At 44.1% G+C, this 20,004-nt stretch overlaps 1 long non-coding RNA gene across 1 annotated transcript in view; it reads left to right on the forward strand.

Moving 5' to 3' along the window:
- The first annotated feature begins 927 nt into the window (after positions 1 to 927).
- Positions 928 to 20,004, forward strand: part of LOC115089845 — a 39,666-nt gene continuing 20,589 nt past the window's right edge. Inside the window, exon 1 of the long non-coding RNA XR_003856252.1 lies at positions 928 to 1,662. This is a non-coding gene — a long non-coding RNA (uncharacterized LOC115089845). The remainder of the gene's footprint in view (positions 1,663 to 20,004) is intronic.

Here is a 20,004-nt window from a genome sequence, read left to right on the forward strand (position 1 = left end):
ATCTACATACATATACATGCCGCGGGCGGAAAGGGATACGCGTCGAGTTAAAGAAGCGGTAAGGATCGGTAAAAACAGATAGTGAATCGCGGGTTAGACTTACGTGGCGAAATTGTGAGTACACAGCGGGTTAGAAACAGGGTAACTGCGGCCGCGCTTTACTGTATCGGCCTGTTAGTGATTTTCTGCACTTTCACAACACCAGAGTCTCCCTCTCCCCCCCCCCCCCCCCCCCCTGGTAGACACGCTGAGCAGAGGCCGTCCCGGAATAGACACACACGAGCCGAGCCACACACTCGACACGAAGGAGACTGCGGCATTGGGAGAGAAGAGAAACTACACAGAAAAAAACAAGAATAGCAAATTCGGACACCCCCGCACCAAAAACGCGCCGAAACAGGAAGGAGAGTGAGAGCCGTCGTCGAAAGCTGACAGGAAAGTTAAAGATTTTTTTTTTTAAACTTGCCCAGTAGTGGTCCAAGGTGCTGATCCTGCAGGATGGAGTGAACCAGGCTCTCCGGTGTCGCACCTAGAGCTGCCAAAAGGTTATAATAGGGCCCTCGACCCTGTCTTGCAGCTGCCTCAAAACCAGCGGGGGATGGTCTTCTCAGAACCTGACAACCCCCTGGGAGGCGAGACCACACTGTTCCTTCAAAACCTTTTTTTTTTTTTTATAACACTGAACAAGCCACAAGAATAACTTTAAACTAACTCTGACTAAAAACTGACTTAAACTTCACCACACAGACCAGACTGTAGGTTTTGCACCTGAACCATCTGCTGGAGACAGAGTAATACTGCAGGACTGTAGGTGACACCATTTTATTTATAGGCAGAGCATTGTTATGGTAACTGCTCCATCTCCATCTGCTAGAGGGGGGGGGCCAAACCCCAGGAGTCTGGACTGATCCGGGTACCTACAGAGAATTAACAAATATCTTAAATAAATATTTAGCAGCATGGCTGTGCTGCTGAATATACAGTGCTAGTTAGCTGGTTATGTATAGTTAGCCAGTGGCTGAATATGGACCTCATAGTTACTTGATTGGGAAGGGAATAACTGTTTCTTGTGTGGATAGATATTTCTAAGTGATTAGCTTTGTTTGACAAGTTTGTGCTTGATCAGGAGATTAGGAACATAGGCCCTCGTGGAGCGAGTACTGATTCCTATCTGTAATAGAAGTCCCAGGGCTTTACAAAAGGGATTAAATTTACTAAGGCTTTTTCCCTATACTGGAGACCTGCTCAGCACTTTGCTGGGAAGATTGTATTGATATAACAGTATTATGGGGCAGATGTACTAAAATGTTTTCGCAAAGATGCAAAAATGAGCAAACTCCCTTTTTACCTTGGACCTTTTCTGCCTTAGCATCTTAAGTATCTGCTTCAATTTATCTTGATTGAGCAACTTCTAGGCATAACACAATCTAATGAGTTCATTTGGGGTTTCTTGACCCTTATAGTATCATGCAGTGTGGAAATGGTTCTGAGGAGTAAGGACTCCACAGCTGCACTAAAACACTCTAAACAAAAGGGAATGTCCTATGCTTACAATTTGAATGACATGGATCATTTATTCTAGGTTTGACACAGAAAAAGAAGTCACTGGAACACACCACTAATTTGAAAAAGAAGATGATATTAAAGCTTTCAAAGACAAAGGTAAACTTGTAGGAATAAGTAGCAGAGAGGTTGATATTCATTGCACTTAGCTGGATAAGTTCAAATTTAGCCGATAACTGTTTATCCGGCTATATAGTTATGTGGCTAAGAGATGGGTGGGACAGGGCTGTTACATGGGTCGGCTACTTATCCAGTTAACTTTGCATAAGTGCTGATAGTCAGCCTTATCTGGCTAAGGGGGTCATTTATCAAAATGCGCTAAGGTGTTTTCGCATGCGTTAAGGGCTTATCGCATGCGAAAAGCCCTAATGCATGTGATAGGCCCTTACCGCATGTGAAAATGTCTTTAACGCATGTGATAGCACCATATCGTATGGTGTGATGCAAATTTGAAAAAGAGGAGGAGTTAGGGACAGGGTTTGCCAGTCTGCAAAGTGCTATTGCACAGACTTAATGCTGATTTTAACTACACCTTTTTCAGTAGCATTAAGCCATGTGATAGCTTGTGTTATGGTTATAGTGCATTTCATGATGTCACCTGAAAGGCCTGTTTTAGTAGATTTGAAGCTCCCAGAGCACCAGCCTAGCCATCTGGGGGGGGGGAGGAAGAGAGAGTGAGAGAGACAGAGAGAGCCTAGCTGTAATGTCCTCTCCCTAGATAGGTATTTGTATCCCTATGGGTGGCTCACCTAGTAACTCGAGGTGAGGTTTAGGTATTAGTGTAGGGGGTTAGGGGCCACTTTGACATTCAACGTGAGACGTACGAACAGAACAGTGGTCTCTTGTGAAGATTTGATGACCTACGGAGAGAGGAAACTCACCCAAAGATGAAATTTGGGCAATGTTCTCTCCACCTAACTTGATGTTACCCAGGTAGAGAGTCCATCAAACTAGGTTGAGAGAACCTTGCACAAATATCATCTTGGAGTGAGTTTCCTCACTCCGAAGGTCATCAAATCTTCACAAGAGACCACTGTTCTGTTCGTACGTCTCACGTTGAATGTCAAAGTGGCCCCTAACCCCCTACACTAATACCTACACCTCACCTCGAGTTACTAGGTGGGCCACCCATAGGGATACAAATACCTATCTAGGGAGAGGAAATTATGGCTAGTCTCTCTCTGTCTCTCCCCCATTAACAATGGTCCCCCAGTGGTTGAATGCAGGAAATACAACAGGTATGGCACTTATCACAAAGTCTAAAAATGTTATCACAATTTGTGCTAACTTAGCCCTTCACATAGGTAATTAGCACAAATTGCAATAAACTGTATATTAGCATAAAACACACCACTTTTACTATTGCTTGCAATACTTATCACATTTTGATAAATCCCAGCCTAAGTTAGCCAAATAAGTTAGACCTGCTGTTGAGCAGGTCTAAAGTTAGCTGGATAAATTTATCTGTCTAACTTTTAGATAGCAGGGTATATTAGCCAGATATGTTTATCTGGCTAACTTTCTCAGCCAGATAGTGAATATCTACCTCAGAGTTTTTAGTATCAACCCAAACTGACAATAATTCAGTTATTGTGACAAAAAATTGTTCTGGGAAAAAAGGCCAATCATATTGCTTTAAGAAATGAGTTGCTGATAGAGTTATGAAATTAAGGCACAAATAGTAGGGTAGATTCTCAAAGACTTAGGTGCCTTTCACATAGGTAGAAAGCTATCTAGGTAAGGTCATCCAGGTACCTTACCAAACAGTGGCTCAATATTGGCCTCCACATGCTACATAGAAAATATCCGTTCTCTGTAGTGAGGTGGGAATGTTTGAAAACTATGAGGTCAATATTCAGAAAAACAGTGAGTAGACAAGTTATCTAGGTAAAGTTAGCCAGATAACTTGTCACAGATATTCAGCAGGATAAGTTTCCTGCTGAATATACTTGCTTAAAGTTATCTGTGTAACCTTACCCAGATAATTTTCAAAACTAACCAGGCTATGTCTGAATATATCAGGTTAGTTTTAAAATTATCTGAGTTCGCATACCCAGATAACTTTAAACTTAACCGGCTGTATTCAAATTATATAGTCTGTTAAGTGGCAGAGAAATAAAAATTTAAAAAATGTGTTTGGGCCTGCAGAGTCCCCCCCCCCCCCCCCAATCCCACCCCACAAAATCATTTCAATTGATTTTAGGCATAGCATCCAAACCCCTCTCCCCCTGTAAGCCCACCAAAAGATTACAGAAACATTGCAGCCTATCTGCCCAAGGAGCTTCCTCACCCAAATTCAGGAATTATATCTGGTCTCCAGACCCCCTCTTCATACCCACCCTCTGCCTTCTCTCCCACAACCCCAAACCTAACCCTTCTGCCCTGCCTGGCATTTCCCAAGACCCCATAGCCACTGGGAGCACAGTACAAGCATTCCACTCCTGGTAGTGTCCGGTGACAGCAATACTGCTAGTATAATACTCTAACAGCAATGCTGGATACTATGGTAGTTGTACACTTGTACCATGCTCTAGGCAGCGACTGTTTTTTCGGGGGAGGGGTGCCTGGTAAGGCAAGAGGGTTTGGTTTGGAGTTGCATGGGGGGAGGAGCAGGATATAGAGGTCAGAAATATTTCCTGAATTTGGGTAGAGGGAGAAGGGTGGAGAGACTCCTTGGGCTAATCGGCCCTCAACATTCTTGTAATCTTTTGGGAAGCTTAAGAGGGAGGGAGGTTTCAGATGCTATATCTGACATTAATTGGAATGATTTTGTAGGGTAGGGGATAGCATCTGAATTTCTGCATGGATTATATTTTTTTTCTTTTTCTGCCACGTAACTGGCTGTATAAATTAAATATACCCAGTTAAGGTTGAAGTTATCCGTGTGCACATACCTGGATAATTTTAATCCTGTTCTGAGGCACATTCAGAATTGAGTGGCTAACTTATCTTGCTAACTTGACTGTGCTCTGGAACACCTCCAGTTTATCCAGACAAATTTTATCTGGGTAATGATTTATCCAGATAAAATTTTTCTAGTTAGAGGTGCCAGAACTTTAAATCTCTGGGTTTTAAGTTACCTGAACAAACCCTTTTGAATATAGACCTTGATGATCATACATTTCATTTTCAAAAAATCACATGCATAGTATATATGGTGCTAACTCAATATGTTTATGTGTATAATAAGCTAATTTTCATCCACAAAAAATCTGAGCACCTAGTGCTAGAAAATCAGCTGAGTTTATGCATACTTAAAAGTATGTGCATATATTGCCAGTTAGGCACCCTATCTGAATATGTTTTTTATTTATTAGAAGAATGAACAATAGAATAGTCCTACTGTTTAGAATATTTATCTCTTACCAGTGACATTAGCACTTATGCTCTAAAACTCATGCTAATAATTCTTTAGCATGTACTTTTAAAAATGATAATATGCACACAAAACGTCTCTTAGTGTGCACATGCTAAAGTGAAACCTCAGTAGCACGCACATGCTATTAACATGCACACTAACCCAAAAAATATAGTCTCCATTCTATATCCACCTGATCACGAAATATCATGTAGATGCTACACACAAAGTAGTGCATACATGCCAGATTGAGCATGCATATTTATTTATTTATTTATTTGTTCAGTTTTATATACCGTCATTCGGTGCAGCCATCATAACGGTTTACAGAAATCAATCAAAGAATATACAATTAAAACATAGGGCCTAATTTTCCACGCCGCTCACACGCGATAAGGGACCTTTCACACACGAAAAGTCCCTTATCACGTGCGATACCAGGATGGGGGCGGAGTCGGCCCCAGAAGAGGAGGAGTCGGGGCTTCACCGGGGCCGACTCTGCACCAGCGCCGCGGACAGCAAAAAGGTAAGTGCCTTTTCGCGTCAGCTTTCGCTCCCAATAGCTACACCTCCTATGGTGGCGCTATTGGGTGCGAAACCGGCAGGATCGCACCTCGACGGTGCGATCGCTGCTGGCTAGCGCAGGCCCTCCCCCCATTTCGGCCCCCTGCCCCTCATCTTCTAAAGTATCGCAGGCCTGCGATACTTTAGAAAATGAGGCCCAGAGTTGCATAAATTAACAGTGGGAGAGATGAAGGGAAGGGGGAGAGGTTGGTGGTGAAAAAGGGAGGACAAGGAAGTAAAGGGAAAAGGAGGAAGGTAATAGTCTTGGTATTTATTCATCTTTGGAATGGACTTCTAGTGATGTTAATTATAAGTTCATATTGCTGCTACAATGGCTGATGCCAGATGTTAATTCAGTATCTCTCTTGCATGGGTCTGGTTGGTAGTACTGATTGCATAGCATAGTCCTCTTTTCCTCATGGCTCAGCCCTCTTGAGGCAAACCTGCTGCAAAAATAAGCTTAGCACATGAATCTGGTTGTGAGTGCTGTAGGCAGAAATGTGAAAGTATCTAGACCCCTATCCTATAGTCCAGCGGTTCTCAACCAGTGTGTCACGACACACTAGTGTGTCGCCAAGCACCGGCTGCTGTGTCGCGTGCTCCTGGTCTCTCCCGCTGCTCTTTCTTCCCTGCTGCCGTTGCCGCCGGGCTATCAACACGTTCAAGCCCAGTTGGAACGGCAGCAGTGCTAAAAAAAGCTGTGGCACTTGTGGCTGGGCCTTTTCTTCTTCCCGCGCCTGCCCCCCCCCCCCCCCCCCCCCCCCCCCCGTGACCCGGAACAGGAAGTGATACGTGGTGCACGGGAAGGAGAAAGAGCAGTGCCGCGTGATAAAGTAGCAGCGGCGGCTGCAGCATCGGCCCCCGAGCAATTGAAGCAGACGGTAATCGGGAAAGGAGAGAGCAGCTTGAGCCTCCCGCGGCTGATGGGATTCTACTTTCTTGGCTTGCGGGGGCTGGAGGAGGAGGCTGCTGCAGCTACCATTTGTGCTCGGGGAGGGGCGGGGAAGAGGAAGTGAGTGAGAGAAAGAAGCAGCCAGCCTGCGTGTGAGTGAGAGCATGTGTGTGAGTGAGAGAAACTGGTCAGAGAGCTGATGTGTGTGTATATGTGAGAGACAATGAAAGTGACTGCTCAAGGAGATGACTGATGTGTATGTGAGAGTGTGAGACAGGGAGGTGACTGATGTGTGTGTGTGTGTGTGAGAGAGAGAAAAAGCATTGAAGTGAGAAATCTGGGTATGTGAGAAAGCATGGGCGTAAGAAGCCTGCTGTTGAGGGGGGGGGGGGGGGTGGATGTGTGTGAAAGAAAGCATGGGAGTGAGAAGCCTGATTATGTGAGAGAGAGAGCATGGGAGTGGGACACCTGTGTGTGTGTGTGTGTGCATGCATGAGAGCGAGAGACTGGTTGGTAAGGTGACGGTGTGTGTGTGAGAGAAAGAGACTGGTGTGTATGAATGTAAGAGAAAGAATGTGATTCAGGGAATGAGAAGCCTGTGCAGTGGAGAGCGAGCATGGAAATGAGAGAGAGACTGGTGTGTGTGTATGTATGTATGTGTGTGTAACAGAGAGAAAGTGATTATGGGAATGAGAAGAGAGTGAGCATGGGAGTGAGAAACCTGGGTGTGTGTGAGACACAGCATGTGAGGGAGAAGCCTGTATATGTAAGACAGAACATGGAAGTGGGAAGCCTGTGTGTGTATGCATGAGAGAGATCAGGTGACTAGTGTGTGTGTGTGTGAGAAAGAAAGTGATTATGGGAATGAGAAACCTGTGCATGTGAAGAGTGAGCATGGGAGTGAGAAACCTGGGTGTGTGTGAGACACAGCATGGGAGTGAGACGCCTGTATATCTGAAAGAACATGGGAGTGGGAAGCCTGTGTGTGTGTATGCATGAGAGAGATCAGGTGACTGGTGTGTGTTTGTGTGTGTGTGTGTGTGTGAGAGAGAAAGAAAGTGATTATGGGAATGAGAAGCCTGTGCATGTGGAGAGAACAAGCATGGGAGTGAGTGACTGGTGAGTGTGTGTGAGACAGAGAAAGTGATTATGAGAATGAGAAGCCCATATATGTAAGTAGAACACAGGAGTGGGAAGCCTGTGTGTGTGTATGGCATGAGAGAAACTGTTCAGGAAGGTGACTGGTGTGTTTGTCAAAGACTGTTTGGGAGATGATTGGTGTGTGAGAGACAGAAACTGGTCATGGGGGCATGACTGGTATGGTGTGTGTGTGTGAGAGACATGGGCATTAAGGAAGAGGACCATGAGTATAGAGCTTAGCTTCTACTGCTGCTTCTGGTGTGTACTACGGCCTGCATGGAAGAGGAGTAGGAGAGCTGCTGGAGGGGGTAAGTAAAGGTGGCTTTTTAAGTTTATTTTTCTTGATTGACTGCCATTTTAATTATTTAATATTATGTGATGTGTCTGCTTTTTTTGAAATATTTTATTGGTGTTTGGAGAATTTTTAATAGTTTTTATGAGTTTTTAATTGTTGGATGTTATTCTGTTCATAGTTGTTGTGAAACATTTATTCTGCTTCTTAGTATAGTTTTACAATTATTTCTGTGTGGGGATCTATAGCTGCTTGCTAGTTCTGTTTTCCTAATAAGAGGTGTATTGGTTTTTAGGGCCTGATTTAATATTTGTAGTATTGCCTTTTCATAGATAGGGTTGCTCCTGTTTGAGTGTATTCCATAATACAGGTGTAACTGTGTGCGGATTAGTTTATGTGCATTACTATAGATCCTGGGAGTATGTTAGGTCGGTTCTGTGTCTGTTACCGAGATGAGATATTTTACTAGCATGTAAGAGTTTTATCAGTCTTATTTGTTGTGTTTTCTCAAGAGGACATGCATTGGTGGTAAACTGCTGTCTTTTCATAAGTAGGGCTATTGAGCCTGGAAGTAGAAGGAGTTTGAGTTGCTGTTACTGAGATGACACCAGAACCAGAATATCTTTTTTGTAGGGTGAGTTGTATGGGGAATGTCATAATTCTGCTTTACATCCATTATTGTGGGTCAGGGGGGTTCCCGTGGATGCAAACTGTACTTTTACATCTAGCCCCGTGACAATCATGGGTCAGTGTGTCATGCATGTGAGAACCATCTGTCAGGTGTGCCCCGACAGAAAAAAGGTTGAGAACCACTGCTATAGTCTACCAGTTTCCAGAATAATCTCTTATGCAATACTTTGTCAAATGCCTTTTTAATCTCCAAATGCACAATGTCAATCAGTTCATCAGCATCCATGTATAATTTTAAAGAATTCTAGTAGATTAGAGAGATGTAACTTGCCGTCACAAAATCTATGCTGGCTGTTCCTAATTATACCATATTTTTCTATGTGTTTAACAATTTTGTTCTTGATAATTATCTCCACCATCTTACACTGCCTTGATATCAGGTTTACAGATCTATTATTTACCAGTACCCTCGCTGGAGCCCTTCTTAAAACTTGGACTTATATTGGCCACCTTTTGGTCCTCTGGTATAGCAGCTGTTAGTGACAAATTCCAAATCAGTGTATCTGCAATTTCTGGTTTTAGTTCTTTTACAACTCTGGAGTGGATTCCATTCAATCCTTCACACTTGTTAGCATTTAGTTTATCTACAATTCTGATCATTTCTTCCTGCTCTACACTGAGATCTTTTAGCACTTCAGAGTCATTACCCCTAAGAAAGAACTCTAATTTAGGAATCACTCCAACATCCTCCCTGATGAATACCAATGCAAAGAAATCATTCAGCTTATCTACTATGGCTTTATAATCTTTGATAACCTCTTAACCCCTGGGTTATCCAGAGGTTCGACTACCTTCCTTGTTGATCTCTTACTTTTTTTTTTTTTAAACTCTTATAAACAAAATAAAACATACAGGAACAAAGAAATGCCGTTCAGATAATGTAAATATTAGACAGAATGCTGGTGGTAAATATCCCAAATCAAGTGATGTTTAAACATTTGATCTTTCAATGCATATCGAAGTTGTTCCAAATCAGCCACCTCTCTCACCTGGGATCTCCAATGAGATGTACTAGGGACAAACTTCCAAAATGTGGCAATCGCAAATCTGGCAGCCAGTAATAGTTGGACAACCAGTTTACGATATTTCATGATATGGCCAAGCCTGTCCATCTCCCCAATAAAACCAATAAAGGTGTAAGACATATCGGAAGCCCCAGTAGGTCCGCTATTTCCTTTGTAGCTTGCAACCAAAACCGGCACAAACAGGGACAGGACCACCACATGTGTTTGTAAGTACCCCTCTCCCCATAACCGCACCAACAGAAAGAGCTTGTCCCAGGTATAAATTTAGAGTAGAACAGTGGCATGTGATATGTCCTATGGAGCAATTTAATCATTAACTCAGTACATTGTGCATAAATAGAAACATGTTGCACCGCCTGCCAAATAGTCTTGCAGGCTTCAGCATCTAAGTTAGTCCCCAAATATATATTCCAAGCCTCCATTAAAGCAGGGCAAGTAATAAGGCCATATTTACCCGCCATGATACCCCGATACAGTAAAGCAGTAACTTTACTGCTTTACTGTATCAGGGTGCCGGAGTCACTCAGATACTGTTCCACCCCATTCAGCCAGCGTAATGGTTTGGATACATTAAAATGGCATTCTAGAGCATTCCGTAACTGAAAAAGGAAGCTTGTAACTCCCGGCCAAGATCATATTCATTTTCTAGCACAGAAAAATCCATGAAGACATCATCATCTCATAAATCCGAGAGGAGAACTAACCCCTTATCCCTCCAATATCTAAAGGCAGGCGAGAAAGTGCAAGTATCTAAGATTGGGTTCTCAAATATAGGCGCAATAAGGGACAGTGTGTCTGTGTCCATGCCTAGAAATTTGTGAACTTCACTCCAGACCATAAGAGTGTGTCCTATAATAGGACTGGGCCTACTAATTCTATGCCTTAAAGGAGAAGTATGGGCCAGAAAAGGTAAAGTACTGAGATTAACTAATTCAGCTTGCTCTTTTTCCAGACCCAACCACGCCACATCCCCACCATGCCGCCAGTCATGCATTCCCACCAACCAAGCTGCCCAATAATAAAAACGGATATTGGGTAAAGCCATGCCACCTTGAGCTTTGAGAAGCCATAAGGTACGCAGATCCAAATGTACCCTACGTTGCTTCCATACAAATTTAGCCATGGCTTTATGTAGGTCAGCAAAAACATGAGCCGTCACATTGCAAGGGAGATGCTGAAAAAGGTAAAGAAGCTTTTGGAGCATGGAAATCTTTAGTAAATTTATACGGCCATCCCAAGAAACTGTTAAGTGTTCCCAATCCATCAAATCTTGCTTGATATGGGCAAGAGCAGGACTATAGTTTTTATGATAGAGATCTTGAAGGTTTTTAGTAACCTGAATTCCTAGATAGGTAAAGCCACTCTCAACTCTACAGAAAACAAACAAGCTGGCAATGGGAATTTAGCATCTAAGGCAGGGGTGGGCAATTCTGGTCCTCGAGGGCTGCAAACCGGTCGGGTTTTCAGGATATCCCTAACGAATATGCATGAAAACGATTTACATACAACTGAGGCAGAGTGCATGTGAATCTCTCTTGTGCATATTCGTTAGGGATATCCTGAAAACCCGACCGGTTTGCGGCCCTCGAGGACCGGAATTGCCCACCCCTGATCTAAAGGAAGTAATTCCGATTTATCATAGTTGACTTTATACCCAGAAAGGTGTCCATACTCACTAAGCATAGAGAGCAATGCTGGCCCAGATAGTCTTGGCTTGGTTATGTAAAGCAGCATATCATCAGCATATAGGGAAATCTTATGTAGGTGTCCTCCCAGGTGCATACCATGAATTAACTGATTTTGTCGAATTGCCCTGGCAAGCGGCTCAATAGCTAGATTAAAAAGAAACGGGGACAAGGGGCAACCCTGTCTAGTACCTCTGCCAATCGAAAAAAAGGTGAAAGATGGACATTAACCAACAACCAAGCCCTGGGTGATTTATACATAGCTTGAACCCAGGCTACGAATCAAGTGGGAATGCCCACTTGGGTCAGAACTTTAAAAAGGAAAGGCCATGACAGCCTATCAAAGGCCTTTTCCGCATCTAAAGAGAGCATTACTCCAGAGATACCCTTCTCTTTAGCCAGGTGAAGCATATTAAATAAACGCCTCGTATTGGAGGTGGAAATCTCCAATACGAGGTGGAAACTCTCTCTAAACGCAGTTGTAATATTTTTGCCAATATTTTTATATTTGAATTTAAGAGGGAGCTAGGGCGATAGGAGCTGCACAATACCACATCTTTTCCGGGTTTGGGTATTAAAACAATAGTAGCGTCAGCCATTTCATGCAGGGAGCCCTCTATACCAGCATTATTGTAGATGGGGTGTAAAAACTGCACAACGTCTGGGAGAAATTTTTTATAAAATTCAATAGGGTATCCATCCGGACCAGGACTCTTTCCTTTAGGTAATTCAGAGATTGCCAGTTGAATTTCCTATACTGTGATGGGCTTCATCAGCCCCTCAATCTGAGGCTCAGAAAGTGCAGGCAGATCTAAACCATTAAGAAAGCACTGTCCATCTTCCCTGGATGCAGTAGTTGAGTCAGTATATATTTCAGTAAAAAATTGAACAAAAGCTTGTTCAATTTCCTGAAGGGTAGCCATGACTGAGCCATCAGCTTTGTTAATCTTAGAGATGTAGGATTTTCCCATCTTCCATTTAACAGCCCTTGCCATGAGGGCTCCTGCCTTGTCCCCATGTTCATAAAACTTAACCTTAGTGAACTTTATAGCTTGTGGCGTGGTTGGGTCTGTCAAGTTTTCTCAAGCTCGTGTAGCGTACATAGAGAGCAAATTTGTTTATGAAGGGTTTCTAAAGTAGGATCTGAGCCAGAAGGTCTTTAATTTTTTTCCATTTGTCTTTCTGTAAGAAACTAGCATAACTAATAATGTTCCCTCTCAAAAAGACTTTAAAGGCCTCCCACCGCAATGTAGGTTCATAGTCACTGTCTGGATTATGTTCATTGCATTCAGCGACTACTTTTGCAACCAAGTCCATAAAAAGTTTGTTGCCTAACAACTTAGAGTTAAGGTGCCATGAGAATGTGGGAGGGTTGTTGTCTTTAAAGGAGAACTGCAATTGAACTGGATGATGATCAGAGAGAGTACAAGGTAATATATCACAGCTGTTCAAATATGACAAAATATTCTTAGTATAAAGAAAATAGTCTAGGTGACTATATGTACCATGTGTAGGGGAGAAGAAAGTATAGTTTCAGACCCTAGCATGAAGATCCTGCCATACATCTGTTAAATGTAAGGTTTCATTGAGAACCTTAAGGGGGGACAATTGAGAGGTAGACAAATTAAGTGTAGAAGACTTCTCTTACTGAGGGTCAGGACATATATTCCAGTCTCCACCAAATCATAATAAGTGTTACGCCCATATTTATTAGCCAATGTGAAATTGAACAAAACTAGAGTGCAATCAAGAAAAACATATCTCCCTTCTGGGTCATTGAGAGATCTGTTGATTATCGGGGGCAAATTTTTGTCTATTAGAATACAGATTCCCCAACTTCGCGAGTTATACATAGAAACAGAGAAATGATGACAGAAGAAGACCAAACGGCCCATCCAGTCTGCCCAGCAAGTTTCGCACTTTTTTATTTTCTCATACTTATCTGTTACTCTTGGCTCTTAGTAACCTTTTGGTTCTCTTTCCCTTCCACCCCCACCATTAATGTAGAGAGCAGTGTTGGAACTGCATCTAAGTGAAATATCTAGCTTATTTAGTTAGGGGTAGTAACCGCCACAATAAGCAAGCTATACCCATGCTTATTTGTTTACCCAGACTATGTAATTCAGTCCTTGTTGGTGGTTGTCTGTATATAGATCCACTTTTCTTGATTCCCCCTGCCATTGAAGCAGAAAGCTATGCTGGATATTATGCATTGAAAGTGAAGTATCAGACTTTCTCCCCTGCCGTTGAAGCAGAGAGCTATGCTGGATATGCGTGAAGTATCAGTCTTTCTCCCCTGCCGTTGAAGCAGAGAGCTATGCTGGATATGCGTGAAGTATCAGTCTTTCTCCCCTGCTGTTGAAGCAGAGAGCTATGCTGGATATGCATTGAAAGTGAAGTATCAGGCTTATTGAGTAATAAACGGAGCCCATCCAACCGCACTGAAGCTTAACATGTTCGGCATCTGTAAGGTGGGTTTCTTGTAAGAAAAGAAGTTGTGCTCGTTGCCGCCTGGTCAGCTGTAAAATTTGTTTTCGCTTTATAGGCGAGGAGATACCCCTCACATTTAAAGAGAGACAATTCAGAGGAACTGTCAATTAAAGTGGTAAACAATCATGCCTGTAGAAATGGCAGCATCTCACCAAACTGAAACTACAGCGTGCAAGATCCCACAAGCAAAATCCCAACCCATGAGGGAACAGCCATTGTTTGAACAGGAAATATAAAAAAAAGGAAATTTAAGGTCAAATAATCCGAAGCCACAGATTCTGTCAAGACAGTTAAATGCCTTTTCTCCATTCCAACTTATACATGTATAATGAACAAACCCCCAAACTTGCAAAACCACAATCCCGTATCTAAACCTAAAACCCCCCAGCTCCAATCCCAAGCCCTAAGAGAAACTCAACCCCCTGAAACCCCCCCCCCCCCAAGTGGGAAAATCTTCAAGACTCAAGGGGGGGGGGTGGAATTCCAAGAACCCTTTAAATTATCAGCTTAACCCTGCAGAACAGCAGAGAAGCAGGTCAAGACTTCCTAAACACTACCCAGCTTTTCTGGATCAACTCCCTTCCATGAGGCCACCCACCAAGTTGCAAGCCATTCCAACATAGGACCAATTTCTGCCCCCAAGCAAAAACCCCCATCCAGTACAACATTATAAATGTATAAGAACATGCCATACTGGGTCAGACCAAGGATCCATCAAGCCCAGCATCCTGTTTCCAACAGTGGCCAATCCAGGCCATAAGAACCTGGCAAGTACACAAAAACTAAGTCTATTTCATGTTACCGTTGCTAGTAATAGCAGTGGCTATTTTCTAAGTCAAAAACAAAAAGACACAATATACAAGACTTAAAGAGAGGAGCATACGCAAGGAATCCTAACCATAAGTCTCAAAAAGGAAATTTAAAAATACAGTCGATGTCAGAAGTCAATTTCAGGAGATCCGATGGAGTGATGTGAAAAGAAGTCAATCTGTATAAAGCAAAAATCGACAAAAAAGACCACCAAATATAGCAAAGAAAAAAAGAAAAATTATGATCAGATAACACTGCAAGAGCATAAACATAACGTTAAGATAGAAAAGTCTACCAGGAAGACGCCACCACAGCGGCTTTAAATGCTGCAAGTTTAAACTCAATGCATGGGCATGAGAACACAAAATAGTGTCCGCCATATAGTATTTCCAATGTGGTACAGTCAAAAAACATAATCTGAAGTAGAAAAGAAAAAATTATAGTACTAAAACATAAAGTAAGTTGGGGCTTGAAACCTTTAGGGGAGATGTGATATACCCCATGGAGTATCCTCCGTTGAGGATCGGTATGAAGAGAGTTCATAGCATATTCTCCTAGCCGCATCATCCTCTAGATAGGCACGTAAGGAGAAGAAAAAAAAGAACAGAACATTAACAAAACAGAACACTGAATGCATCCACGACCCAGGCATGTTTATCATGTGCCCTGCTGGTGCTTCTCACGGTAGTCCTTGATCCACTGAACAACTGCAGGCCCTTTCAGTGTGCTCTGAAACACTTTGAACCAGATTAGTCACTTTCTCAACCTTAATGTTCAGGTGGGAGTCTAATTTACTAGATATCTTCTCCACAAAGGTTTCCAATAGGTCTTGAAGTTGTTCTGAACCCACCTGCAACCCCAAAGGGATAGTGGTAAATTCGTCCTCTGAGCAGTTTGCCTCTGTCAGCATGTCGTCACTCTGCTGCACATTGAGTGAACAGGCCACAGGATTGTCGCCCTCTAATTTAGATTTTAAATCCTTTTTGGCCCAAAGTGCAGGAATAGATTGCTTCCCTTTCCCTTTGATTGGAGGCATAGCTGAAAGTGGTAGGAGGATGTGTATAAAAATAGACAAAAAATGAAAATGTAAGTGGGAGCGTGGCTAGCATGCATCTATCCAGCTCATGGCATAACCAGAAGTCCTGCTGTTCTCCCAGGACAAGCAGGATGGTAGTCCTCACAGATGGGTGACATCAACAGATGGAGCCCTGTCACGGAACACTTTTTTCAAGGTTTCTAGAACTTTGACTGGCACACTGAGCATGCCCAGCATTCCATTAACCCTGTGGTCACATGGGGTCCCCTTCAGTCTCTCTTTTTCCGCTCAGCAGTTGCTTCACAGTTATTGGAGCTCTGTGTGATTCTCCTCACACTTTTTTTCCTCACGGAAAGATTTTGAAGTTTTCTTCATTCTTCACCCCGTCACCGGGGTCCTCCATTGCGCTTAGACTCCTCCGATGTTCGGTGAGTTTTTCGCGATAAATGGTCAATTCACATTTTTCACCTCACGGTGACCAACGACCACCAACCGTATGCTGCCTATTTTTTACAATGGCGAAGGGTTTTCAGAAGTGTCCTGAGTGCCCACAGACAATGTCCATAACGGACTCGCACACCGTGTGTGTCTTATGCCTCTGGCCTTCCCACGACGTACATCGGTGTCAGAGCTGTGCCCAGATGACCCACAAAGGCCGGCACTCCCGCTTAGAGAAGATGGAACATTTGTTTGGGTCCAAACAAACTACTCCATCGACTTCGGATGCAATGAGTCGAGGGGGTTCATCTGAGCCACATCCCTCTCCATCGCAGCCCCACCGGGAGGAAAGAGGAGCAGGAGATCGACCTTCGCCGGCATCAATTCACTCTAAGTCTCCCGCATCATCATCCTCATTATCATCATCCTCCCGGTCCGGGCCGAGCACCGTGGCAAGCACAGACACCGGCCCTGACGTGTATCACCGTCCAGTACCGACACCGGAACGGCATTGACCTCGGCTGAGCCGCCTCTGAAGAGGGCTTGGGGAGAGGAGCCTCCATCCTCCTCTGGACCCGGGTCCCCCAGGCGATCCGCACCGATATCGGTTCCGGGCATTGAGCCTCCACGTACCCCCATGGAGGCTCCGGTGATGCCTAGCCTGCCTTCCACCCCGGGCGCCATGTTATCCACGCCAGCCTTTAGGGAGGAGTTGGACCGTGTAGTCCAATAGGCAGTGTTGAACGCCCTTCGGGGCTCCAGTCACCACCGGTGCCGGCTCCCATACCGGCACCGGAACCAGCGCCCTCAATGTTGGCACCACATCTAGAGCGCCTGGACATCCTCATCGGTGCACTGACACCCGTACCATTGGGTCCCTTGGTACCGAGCCAAACACCAGTACCTCCCCCGGTATCAATACCGATCCCAGGTTCTTTGGAGGAAGAAGATGCACCGTTGATGCTGGAACCCTTTCCGGGACCATCGGTGCCTCGGCGCCCTTCCCTGACCTTGGTGCCATCGGTGCCGGCACCGCCTACCTTGGTGCCGCTCCCTCTATCGGTGCCGCCTTCCCATCCCCTCGGATCTGGAGGTCCACTAGGTAAAGGAGAGCCCCCCCTATGATCCATGGGAAGATGCCTCCTCTGACCATTCTTCACAAGCTTCGGAAGACCTTCTCTCAGAGCCTTCGCCCCTGGAAGAAAGGCAATGCTCACCTCCAGAAGACTTCTCCTTTGCCAGTTTTGTCAGAGAGATGCTGAAACCATTCCATTTAAACTGTTAACAGAGAAAGACGCTAGACACAAAATGCTAAAAGTCCTGCAGTTGTGGATGCCCCAAAAGAACCTCATGCAATCCCAGTGCATGAGGTTCTCCTCGACCTCTTGTACCGCCTCTGGGAACACCCAGGTACGGTGCCTCTGGTCAACAAAAAGACCGACGCAACTTACCTGGCACAGCAAGCCTTGGGGTTTCAAAAGAGCCAATTACCCCACCAACTTGTAGTTGTGGAATCAGCCCAGAGGAAAGCTAGAATGACCCATCCTCACTCCTCCGCCCCTCCTGGAAAAGATCAGAAGACATTAGACGCCTTAGGCTGCAGGGTCTTTCAAGGGTCGATGTTAATCGCTCGCATAGCAGCATACCAACTTTACATGACCCAATATTTATTTATTTAACATTTTTTTATATACCGTCGCTCAAAAATCTATGAAACGGTTTACAACAGATAAAATCAATAAAACATCATAAATTATAAAATTAACATTTTTATTTCTTAAAATTTCTTAAAACTTAAAACTGTTATTCTCTACATAAAATATCTAATAGTCCTAAAATATTCCTAAAAACATAGGGGGTAATTTTCAAAAGGAGTTACATGCGTAAATGTAGCTACTATTGTAGCAATTTTCAAAAGCCATTTACTCAAGTAAAGTGCACTTATGTGAGTAAATCCTATAGACAAGTCAATGGCATATATTGTAGCAATTTTCAAAAACCCACTTACTCAAGTAAAGTGAATTTACTCCAGTAAACCTGGTTTTTACTCGAGTAAATGCTTTTTAAAATCTACCCCATAGTTCCTATCATGTCCTACATCACTCCAGGATCTCCTTCAGTGTGTAAAACCTATAAATTCTTAAAAAAGAAAAAACTCCCATCCTTCCAGTCTACTGCTTCAATACCTCAAACATATCTAAAACTGTTAACCACTATAGGTTTTTTAAAATACTCAACAACTTTTCAAAAGACTAAAATCGGTCCCAATATTTACATCAGTATATTACATTATACTGTATAGGCTTTATTGAAGAATCAGGTCTTGAGTTCCCGCTTAAACTTCTTAAAGTTTGATTCTAGCCTCAGTGGAGTTGGAAGTGAGTTCCAAATTCCCGGGCCCATCAAGGATAGCGCTCTTTCTCTAACTTGATTAAGATGTGCTGACTGGCCTGTTGGTAAAGAAAGCAAGCCCTTATTTGCCGAGCACAAATTCCTTTGAGGGACGTGTAAGTCCAGGAATTTTCAGAAACCCTGCCACAGCAGTTCCAGGAGGCCTTAGCCTCCATCCTTCAGAAAGGTTTGGAAGCTGGAAATCATGAAGTCAGAGTGGCCTATGACTCTTTCAAGACAGCATCCAGCGTCTCGGCAGCAGGCATTAGTGCCAGATGTTGGGCCTGGCTCAAGGCCTTGGACCTGCACCCAAAGTTGGCTGATCTCCCCTGTACAGGAGAAAATCTGGGGACAAAATACAGGATGCAGTGGCCCAGCTTAAGGACTATGGCGAAACCTTACGTCGACTGTCCACTGCCACCTCGGATGCCCCTTCCGCAACCCGTAAGGGCCCCCGTAGGGACACCAGGAAACAATTTTACCGGCCACAGAAGTATTACCCTCCTACATCCCGCCCTCGCATGACCCAGCACTCTCAGAGAGCTCAGCCTCGTCAACCAGCTCCCCAAGCGGGACCTACAGTGGGTTTTTGACTCGCATCCACCGAGCAGCAGCCACGCCCCCTTGATCATCAATTCGCCGGTGGGAGGCCACCTAAGTCACTTTGTAGTCAATTGGCACCTGATTACCACCGACCATTGGGTGTTGTCCATAATCACCCATGGTTACCACCTAAATTTCCTCACTGTGCCCTCAGACTTCCTGCCTGCCCTGGCATGGAGCCTGAACGAACCCACAGCACTCCTCAAGTCAGAACTCTCGGCCCTACTGACAGCCAGAGCCGTTGAACCGGTTCCCAAGTCTCAGTGGGGACAGGGGTTCTACTCTCGTTATTTTCTTATCCCAAAGAAAACCGGAGGCCTCCACCCTATCCTCGATCTTCTGGCTTTAAACAGATTCCTCCGCAAGGAAGGATCACCATGCTCCCACTTCTTCATCAAGGGGATTGGCTTTGCTCGCTGGATCTACAAGATGCTTACGCCCACATCACAATCTTTCCTCTCCACCGAAAATATCTGCGATTTGTGGTAGGACACCGGCATTTCCAATACAGAGTACTACCATTCAACCTTGCCTCGGAGCCCCGAGTGTTCACCAAGTGTTTGGTAGTTGTAGCAGCTCAGTTGAGACGCAAGGGCGTCCATGTCTTCCCATATCTGATCTCTCAAAAACTCTGCTTGGAAAATGACCATTCTGCTAGTTTGTCTCCACTGGAGTCCTCAGCCTATGTGCTTTAAGGGTGGCCACAGATATGATAAGGGTTGTAACTGCTACTAGCAATCAGAACAAACAAATTACTCTGCAGATTTTCTAAGTACCTATGTAAAGTAGGACAACATGACTAATCATGAGCTGGACAGGCAAAGGGCATTGCTGTGCCCTGACATCTCAATGTTTCCCAATGACTACCTGTGACATGTCAGTCTTGGTTAATAGCTTCTAACATAGCTTTGCCTTGGGTTCATTGAGATGAACCTTTTGTTATGTGACATGTTACTATTATTGTCATCACTAAATAAACTCTGACCTATATATTTCAGAGTTGACTTTCAACAACATGTGAAGGCAT

The sequence above is a fragment of the Rhinatrema bivittatum genome, chromosome 4, assembly GCF_901001135.1.
Source record: "Rhinatrema bivittatum chromosome 4, aRhiBiv1.1, whole genome shotgun sequence".
NCBI lineage: Eukaryota > Metazoa > Chordata > Amphibia > Gymnophiona > Rhinatrematidae > Rhinatrema > Rhinatrema bivittatum.